The sequence below is a fragment of the Rhea americana genome, unplaced genomic scaffold, assembly GCF_003343005.1.
Source record: "Rhea americana isolate MKP2758 unplaced genomic scaffold, rheAme1 scaffold_154, whole genome shotgun sequence".
NCBI classification, from domain to species: Eukaryota; Metazoa; Chordata; class Aves; order Rheiformes; family Rheidae; genus Rhea; species Rhea americana.
In genome coordinates, this window is record NW_028185639.1 from 571,203 (window position 1) to 581,202 (window position 10,000).

At 42.7% G+C, this 10,000-nt stretch overlaps 1 protein-coding gene and 1 long non-coding RNA gene across 7 annotated transcripts in view; one reads left to right on the forward strand and one right to left on the reverse strand.

Moving 5' to 3' along the window:
* MGMT (O-6-methylguanine-DNA methyltransferase) overlaps window positions 1–10,000 on the forward strand; it is a 161,296-nt gene that overhangs the window by 107,344 nt on the left and 43,952 nt on the right. The gene's annotated exons all lie outside the window — the stretch shown is intronic.
* Window positions 5,649–10,000, reverse strand: part of LOC146598745 (uncharacterized) — a 14,794-nt gene continuing 10,442 nt past the window's right edge. For all 3 annotated transcript variants that reach the window (XR_014895212.1, XR_014895214.1, XR_014895213.1), the window contains exon 4: window positions 5,649–7,578. This is a non-coding gene — a long non-coding RNA (uncharacterized LOC146598745). The remainder of the gene's footprint in view (window positions 7,579–10,000) is intronic.

The window sequence follows — 10,000 nt, forward strand, 5'->3', positions numbered from 1 at the left end:
GTTTTTATAATACCTGCATGAAATGTCAGTCTGCTTACAGTCACTGTATTAAACTTGCTTATGTAATTTGGTGGGGTTGTCTGATGTGCCAGAAGTTAAAAAAGGATTTGGGGGAAAAAGATTCACTTGGACCACATTTTGTCTTGCAGAAAACGCTCCAAAGAAGCTCTTTGTTATAACCGAGGAGGTAAATGCAACAAAATTGATGTTTTTAATGCACTGTTAGGCTAAATGATCCTACATTGATTATGCCATGCTGTCATATGCTCCTTCTCATAAATGTTTGGTAGTAAATAATCTCATCTATGAGGAAACATTTTTCTGTTTACATTGCAGTAGCCTATATCAAACACTATATTGCATGCTAAAAGTAGCAGCAACCTTCCTCCTCCTCCTCTGCCTCTTTGTGTCTGTAATTAAGTTAATGTTTTGATTAACATTATTGCTGATCATGCAAAAGTAATTACTAGGGTTTTGGAGTGGGGTTTTTTTTGGAAAGAAAAGGAAGATAGAGACCTGGCGGGGGATTCTGTGTGTGTTTTGGCCACAGACGTAGCCAAAACGTAAATACAAAAACACAATACAAAACTGTGTGGCCACAGTGATCTCTTTAAATGCGGAATTCTTCCTGCAGTAACTGTTGGTTGAGATGTCAAAAAGAAAAAGCTGAAATAAAAAGCGAAAATGAGCAATAGTTTGATTTTAGTTAAAAAAAAAAGCAGATAGCCAGGTGTCAATAACGAGAAGGCTGAAGAGCGGCCAGGTAAGACTATTTTAACCGGTGGACATGGTCATTAGTCTAGGACAGGAAGAAGGGTCAGAATGGGGTATATATACACCAAAAAGCGGGTGACGCAGGCAGCCTTTAGCATCAGCTGGTGGGAGACCGTGTCGTCTGGGGGCTCCCTGCATCTCAAGGCGAAAGCAGTATGTTATTGGCAGGTGCCTGTTCTGGTGATCCACCGTCGCAGGGGAGCCGTCCGCGGGGGCGCCCGTAGTGTGGAGCCAGAGTTCGGAAGTGGAAATTCAGGTAAAAGGGAGAGAGACTTGGAAGAGGAGAAGTGGGGCAGTCGGTGTCCAGCAGCAAGTGCACGAGCAGCGCAGAAAGGCCGGGACGTGCAGGGTGGAAAGACAGAAGAAACATCTTTCAGTAGACGCAAGGCTTCCGAGTGCGCCGGGGCGGTTTTTTCTTCTTCTTTCTACCTTGGTTCCTATAGGGATAAGGCCGATCAGGTCATGCTCGTGAGTCTTTCCTTGTTTCTGTCCTTGAGTAACTTTGGAGTTTGATGGGTGGTCTTAACCAAGTTTGACCAAGGGCTAGGAACATGATTACATCCCTCCAGGTTCCCGGAAAGCGGGTGAGCGTGAGCGGAGAGGCTGCCCCTGCAGCCTGGTGCRGTCTTCAGAGGACCTCCGCGACGGAGCAAGAGCCTTCACAAATGCTCCGTCTGGGGGAAGCTTCAGCTGCAGGTTCTTCGACAGCAGAGTTAGTAAGTAAGTGGTGGACGCCTGTCTGTAAGAAATGAGGTGTGATATTTGTGGAACTGCTTTCCCGTAGTAGTGAAGGAATTGTACTCTCCTTTCTCCAGAACTGCTGCCTCTTCCATATTTTCTAGCTCATCTGGCTTCTCTCTGCTGAAAACTGCTTGTGACAGGTTAGTCACCTAACCAGATCTTACCGTGCTCTTCAGTTCATCCAGCCCGCCTTTGTCCTCTCTGGTCCTTTTATAAATCCCATGCTAAATTGCAAATACAAGCTTAAGTGTGCCTATGTCTGTCTTCATAAATAATGCATGGCTAAGAAATGTTAAAGGGGAAGCTACAAGGGAAGCTGCCCTACAGTAATTCAGAGCTATAAATCGTATTTTCAGTTTGCTATGTATGCTAAGACTGTCTTAAGGATTCAGAAGCAAGGTATTATGAAGTGTGCCGCTTCATTATCGTATTTTGGAAGCAATTTTTTAAAATTTTACTCACCTTCCTGTATATATGTCAGCCTGCATCCTTTTCAGCTCTCCAAAAGAGGGTTCATCCTGGGACTGCAGAGAGCATGAGCTTTCTTTTCGTAAGGCARACAGATCATTTCAAGTAGCGGCTGGTGTATGTAAAAATCCTTAGAGAAGGTTATGTAATTTGGGGGTTTGGATAGCACAGAAATTATCCTTCCAATATCTAAARCTGTTACAGGATCATCGGATAATTCTGGTAGGAACAGACCTAGGAAGACTCGAGTGCAGCCTCCTGCTCGAAGCAGGGTCAGCTTTGCTGAACATGCAGCAGTTCTTACGGATTCAAAGGAAATTTTCTGTAATCATTTAAATACTGTTTCTTACAGTGTACATGCTAGAGTGAGAAACACAGTATTTTAATGGGTGCAGAGAGAGCGTTTGACTGCGTAGAGTTGAGTTTCTCTTAAAGTTGAGTTTCTTTTCCCAAAGAAAATTTGCCATTAAACACTTCTTGAACTATTACTTTATATACTATTTGACTTCAGAAATTAAAATTAAAAAAGCAAAGCAAAAAAGCAAAAAAATGAAAAAGCGGATCATAAATTTGTTTTGAAGAGGAATGGACTGCAACCTTTTGGGGTTGATATCTACCTCTTACACCCTCCACATCAAGCCTACCTACCTGGGCAAGCCTTGTGCTGTTACGCTTTCTCAGGACAGGCTGGTTTAGTGCTCGGCACACGCATAGCTGAGGGTTGCTTTGCATCCTGTTCCCCAGCACAACACACGAATGTGGAGAACCATAAAAATATCTGATACAATACTTCGTTTTATGGCAATCCGCATGATTTAGTCCATCTCAACTTCACTGTAGGAATAAAAAGTTCAGTTTATAAGGAATAAATATGGAAGGGCTCATTTCTGTTGTAAAGATTTTCTGACAAGCAAAAATATAATCCTTTTTGAAAACCTCATTAGAAAATCAATTATATCATGACACTTAATGTTGTGTTATTTACAAGCAAGATGTCTTGTTGGGGAAAAATGCTATAAAAATTCACACTTAATATAGAAAAATGTTAGAACATAAAGAAGAATTAGGTTTCAGTATTAGCATGTTCAAAGTAGCAATTACCAAATATGGGCTTATGCTCAATCAAGAACAGTACAAATATCCAATTGCACAAGTGACAGAAGGTAGTGCATGCTCAGAGGGAAGAAAAAGATCTTTTCWGAGCAAATGGTGTTGAGTTTATTTACAGTTTTGAATGTATGTACAGTATACAGATTGTACAATTTTTACATCTYTTTTTGCTTTCTCTAATTAAACAGGTCTTGGTATTTCTGTTTTTAAATGCCGTAAAATAGAAATACTTATACTGGCAGACACCTGGCAAAAAGATGGCACCTTTAGGATTAGTGAAAGRCTGTGGCTGGTAAATACACATTTTTGCTTCAGAGAAAGCGTAGAAAAATTCTGCTACATTATTATTTTATACAGAGAGACTGGGTGTGGAGCCGAGCTATTTATTTTTTTCCAGATTTGGGACCTCGTTGAGATGCTGGTAGCCAAAACATCTATGCAATCCTGGAAGCTTCTGATTGGGAGACAGATGCAGTGTTTTTAGACCTTTCCSAGTTTTGTCTGTCTTCATGGGTTTAATTTACTGACGCCAAATCCTTTCTCCTTAGTAAAATACCCAAGTAAAATAACCTTCCATAGGAGCACCTGATTAGAGGTTATAACAACTGGAGAGTTCTAGTCCTGTCTTCTGGGAGAGCTGTTCCAGAGCTATTGATAAAATCTTTAGGATTTGCTAGTGGGCACAATCAGCTCTGTGCTTTTCAGCGGAGGAGATGATAGCCGGTTAGTACGGGAACTGGTCCCTGCCAGCTCCCCCTGCTTCCCTCTCCCATATTGAGTCRCAGGTTGTATCTGAGATACTGTGTCACTCCAAGAGGACTCGAAGAGATAATCTGGGGAGTATTTGCAATGGTTTGAGTTCATTGCAAGAAAGGTTTATGTAGGTGTTGGTATGGAGCTTCTTGGGGTTGATGGAGTTGTATTTTCCCCGGTGTAACTCGAAGGGGTGGAGAAGGCACAGATGGTTAAGCAGCTGGACACCAGAGCTTGTGTGGCTTTAGCCCGAGGGAACTTTGGTGGCTACYCTGCCGGAGGCCATCCTAACCAAGAGGATATGTTCTCTGGAGGGCAGCGGGGAAAGAGGYCTTGGTCTTGCCTAGTCTCTTCCGCATAAATGATAAAATGTGCATTTGTGCAGGGAGTAGAGAGCAGGTCTCTAGTTCCTTGGGTGAGTGCCTTAATCGCGCTCTTGTCTTTCTCTACAGCTCCTTAAATATTCTGTAGTCTGGAGAGCAGAATRTCGTGAGGACAACGTCACGTAGACCTACCTCCTGGTAGCTGAAAAGCAGCTGTTGTTAGGAAGGGGCTTAACCAAGGTCTCCATTCCTGGGTGAGGGCTGAAAACAATTTTAACTGAGTGTTTTAATTTGCAAATTCATGTGCAAGATGAAACGTTTTCAAGKTAAGTATAAACACCCAAAGTTTACATGATTTTGTTCCAGCGAGATATAGTAACTACTTTAAATCTGGTCAGTCAGAGTACAAGTTTCATTTTTTCACGGCTGAAAAAGATATTCAATTTGCATGCTTTGAATTATAAAACTAATTATAAACCTATGAAATTAATTGTTTATTTTTAAACTGAAACAATTTTTAGGAATTTACTTTTCCTTGAAATGGAAAATTCTTGACTTTAAATGGAAAATTTTATTCGTCAYGCAAGTATGAGAAGGGGCTAACATATGACTAATACAGTGTATTCAGAGTATTACAATGAATACAAAAGATAAACTTATACCTAGAATGGCTGTCTTAAATAGCCCAGAGGCTAAGTTTACAACTGCTGCAGAACTTAYGATGCTTATTTGCTGCGGAATAAAACTGAAAGCGTTAACCTTTTASTTGTCCGCTGCAAATACTGCAACTAGGCATGTACTCAATACGCTTGTTCAATATGTTCCTAAATGACTTGAGATTACAGTTAATCATCAATAGAAAAGAAATACTAAGTAGTTTCMTCTTTTTTTGCTATATAATGCTTGTAGTGGTTCTGTGTGTATAGMTGTAGAGCATCTGATTTTCAGGTTAAATCCATGCATACATACGTACACTTCATTAAGGGCTTTGTTGGCAGTTACATCTGTTTTTGGGCTCCCCTGAATCGGACTGCCACGCAGCCCAGRGCGCAGCTCCATGCCGTCCTGCAGCCCTCACCCCCTCCTCAGTCGGTGCACGCAAAACCATTTGTGTCCTGGCAGCGACAGGTTTGTGGGGGGAAGCTTGCTRAGTATAATTTTCTGCGGAGATCTGAGACGTTCCTTTTTCCAGGAAAAGAAATGGAAGTCCTTGCGAAAAGCATGTAGTTTTATATTTTGATTTTTCTGGTTTGTGTTCTGGAACAAAAAGTTTCTGAGAACCAGAATTTCAGATTTGATTAATTTCTTCTTTCCACATGATACATCCTGAGTTGAGTTATGGTCRTAATGTTTTGCAGATGTTATAAAGCCTACATTTAATCAAATTTCCAAAGTCTTTAAATTTTTTATCTGGCCTCGTCTTGAAGGGTGAACCTCCTTGCTGGGGATAAGTGTTGATTTTTACGAATTTCCTGTGTAGATAGTATTCTCTGTTGCAACACATTTGGGATCTTGTGGTCACATGGAGTCAGATCTTGGATATGGGTGCTGCTGGATTCGGGCAGCAAAAGCCCGGCCTCAGCTCTCCGCGGAGCACAAGCCATCACGCTCGCTCGTGGTGGAAGAGCTGAAATAACACGTACAACAGATCAGTTCCCACRCCGCTGACATTAGTTATTTAGCAACGAATGAGTATATAACAACTCTTTAAAGATGGGCTCTGTATGTAGAGCAAAGAGCTGCCATCCTCTGTGATTTGGTAGACTATTAAACCTAAAAAGTTACGTTCAATAATGTTAATGGTCTGACTAACATAAAGGGAAGCAGGAAAATTTCAAGTTGGTTCTAAAATTTTATGTTAAATCTGCCACTTTGAAAAGAGCTGGGAACACATATGGCCAGCGAGAACACCCAGGGTTTTTAGGGCTAAGAATTATTTAGGAGAGGATTTCAATTTTAGGCTTTGTTTTCATTTTGTGCCAGGCATTTTTACAGTATCGTTTATTTAATTAGTTAGAAATATTTTGAAGCGCCTTCTGGTAAAATTATTTAAAAGCACCTACTTGGTGCCGCGTAGCACGCAGAGTAAAGCATGGAAAATCCTCCAGAGTTTATTATTCTCTGCCTGTAAATTATTGTTATTTATGCTACTGGAGACCGGAATTTCAAAAGAACAGCATCTTTCCAGAGAAATGCACTGCCAGGGAGCCCTGAAGTCACATAAAGCAGAGCCGTGGAAAGGTCACGTTAGCCACGCGATGCCGTCTTCCCCCAGCACTAATCGTGGCCACGAGCTCCTGCCCCACGCGGTGCCGGGACGGCCCACGCGGCACCGTCCGCGGTCATCCCCGCGTCTGGCAGCTGCCATCCCCAGCGGCTTCTGCGTTCGGAGCGATTTGCCGTGAAAACCCAGCTTATCACGGGCCAAACTGTGAGGGGACGGTGATTTGTTTGGCTTCTGCAGAAATACGAAAAATCTCTTGGGGTTGTCGTTAGTTGTGTGTGCCCTCTAAACCTTAGCTTTGCAAATGTTTCCCGTGCATTCGTAATGGAGTAATAGCGCTTGTATAAAAGGTTATGCAGATTTTTAAACTTCCCATTCAAAAGACCGCATGAACGTGAAATATCTAAGAAATATGCACACAGTAACCTTTTCACAATCATAAATAGACTTGTAACTTCTGGAGTCTTTTGGAAGTTCATGGCCATCACCTTAATATATTCTCCAAATGATGGTAGTTTTCAAGGACAGTTTCTTTATATATCATCATCATTTTATGTTAATGAAGACTTCTTTGGGACTTAGTCATTCTTGGTATTTTGGAGCAAATGGTGCTCTTCAGTTTGTGCGCACAAGCATTGGCCTATACTTTCTTTCTTTTCACCCTGCGAGCTCTAGTCCCCAGCTTTTATGGCCAGATTGAATGCAGTTTTGCCGCAGGATGTTCGCTGCTCTGCCTTTCGTAGTTGGTCTGCTTTCTGTATTTGTTTAACRGTCTCTGTTCTGCAAAATCAGCTCCCTTTCATGGTATCTTCTCAGGATGATTGTGAAYTATTTCTGTTTTATGGACAAAAATCAGGACTCTGGAGTTGCTGAAGCCGTTACGCTCCGGGGCCAGCGGCTGGGCTCTACCAGCGCACTTATTTCRGTGGCAGATGATGTGCAGAACCTGCTTCTAGCCAGGAAGAAGATCTTGGCGTGTCCCCCCGGCCATATGTCCCAATATTTGGRAAATCCAGCGTCAGAAGCATATGCCGAGCGCAGGAACAGCTGCTTGGCCAGGCTCCGCAGCCGCAGCGTGCGACCGGCTCTCGCCTTCAGAAGAAAACGCGGGCGGCTGTTGTGGTGGAGGATTGCAGGAACCATGGGGATAATTAGAGGAGAAGCCTGGTCGTCTCCTGAGAATATCTAGTGATAGAGAATAACAAACACAAATTGGACCTTCTGGTCAAGGAGAGCTTCATTTTAAAGAGTATCTTACCCAGAGCGCAGTTCTTACTCAGACCTTCGGGAAAGTCCGACATCGTTCATTTGCATCCTCATCAATATGCCGACTAAAAGGAAATTTTCTTGTATGCAAGACAGTGATGGAAAAAAATTCCTAAAGCTTAATAATGTATGTTTAGCAACGTACAATTCTTTTCTTCCCAAATGAAAATACATTTAATTGTGTGTTACTACTCTAACGAATCCTATAAAATAAACTGCCCAAGTATGGAACGTAACTAGTATAATAAATTTCTCGCTAAGGGTAACATTGACCCAAAAAATATCTTCTTAAAGCAGAAGAATCTTCTAGTGAGCTAAGGCTTCGTAGGGTTATGTGTATTACAGGGAGAGAGATTCATTTTTGCTTTTAAGAAGGTTCTGAAGTTTCTGAAATACTGTGTGTTGCGTCTGTTTGTTATGAATGGACAGCGAAGGGTATTTTGTTTTCCTCCCTATCTTGACCCATCTACTACGCCCTAAAACTACTTTGATTTATGCTGCAGCGTAAACCATTTTTTTCCCCTGTCTTCTTCATGGGGAATCAACTTTTTTTTTTTTTTTTTTTTTTTTNTCTCTGAGCCTTATTTGGGGAAGAAGAATGCAGTGTCACGTAAGATAGGGTGAGGGCCAGATAAGAGCAACTCTCGTCTCAAATTCATTAATCTTGATGTTGGAAAAGTCAGCTGTCCTACGGCAAAAGCAGGCAGTTGGTTTTCTGCCGGGATTATACTGGAACTACAGGGGGAGACACTGGAAGTGTGATTTGGGGTTTGGCGTAGAGGGCCGCGCACTCGCTCTTTGCCTGAGAGGGGCAGCCAAAAATGAAGGCCGTGGGAGAAGGAGGAGGAGGAGATGGAGCCCAGACTTCTCCGATGAAGCCTTCTACTCCAACTCGTCTGGGTTTCTGTTGCCGTTGTGCCAGTCGGAGGGAGGGTACCCATCCAGCCTTACCACCGTTGCTTCTCCTTTCACCAAACCATGGTTTTGGCAAAGGCGCCGAGGTTTCCCGTCGCTGTGGCTTCCCTAGAGCAGAGCAAGGAGCAGGAGCAGACCTCCTATGGCAGGCAGCTCGTGGCTGTGGGGCATTCGCTGCTCAACGTTCCTCAGTGGGAAACCATTTGCAAGCTAATTAGAGGAGGGCAGGAGCAAGCCCCGGGCTAGCAGGACTGGGGTACCAGTCTGCTGAGTCTTTGGCCTCATAGCCGAAGCCTCCAGCTCAGGAATCAGCCTGCCTCTGCCTGTGCTGGGTCTCGAATGCGCTGCCTAGCGTGGAAAATGCCTCCCTGCGTAAAGCGGTTGCAGGGACTGTTCCCTAGCCATTGCACTCTTAATATCACATTGCGGGTCCAGAGAACCTGCAAAAGCATTTTTCTACARCTACAGCTGTTCCTGAGTCCTGCTAGCGACTCAAGACGTTGCAACGGATGTGGTGGGGGCGGGTGAAAGGGAGCTTGGGATGCTGTCAGAATCGCTGTTGCTCTAATAAGATTTCTTGTGCAGTGAGTTTCCAGATCTTGATCACCACGGGCAAGAAGAGCTCTTCCCAGTAGTGCGGCCRGAGTTGACCATAGGAAAAGAAGTGATAAATTTAGATTATTTTGGCATCTGTAGGTCATTATTGGAATTATAGCAGCTGGCTGCTAGGTCATAAAGTTACTTTGACAGGTCATGAATACCAAAAGTACTCTAACTACCATGGCTTACTCTTATCGTCCTCAGTCATTATTGTCAAGAAGATATCCTCTTAGATAGGGTGGGCATCAAGTTCAGGAAGAGATAGAAGAAGAAGCCTTTTTTATCATATTCCTTTTTCCCCCACTGCTTTCTAAAAGAAAGGATAAAAAACAAAGTTAAATTGTTGGAGGGCAAAAATGCTCCTGAGTTTTAAGTGCTTGGTTGTTGATAGTTAACAATTTAATTRCTGTATTTTGTCAACCGTAAGTTCATGAAGTGGTGTTAGCTCRTTCAGATGAGGATTTATGAACTCTTCGAGCATTAGTTGTACATACACTGTTTTCTATTGCATGAACAACTGCATAGACATGTCTCTGAATATTGCTGAATGTGTTCAGATGCAGAAGTTCTTTGGTTGTTCTGTAATATCTAATAATAACTTACGTTTCAGCTTTTAGTCCCGTATGCTCGTCCTCACTGGTGGGGGAAGCTGGCACATGTCAGTGTTTGTTAAATAATGAGCRAGGGGAATTCTTGCAATAATTCAGATAATCTTTGGCCCTGACTCCTTTGTTTGATGTTAGCTAAAATAGTTGTGCTGTACCCGTTCTCACTCTCCCTTCAGGACCGTGCATGACTTTAGGAAGTCCTTCAGAGTGGTGTCTTT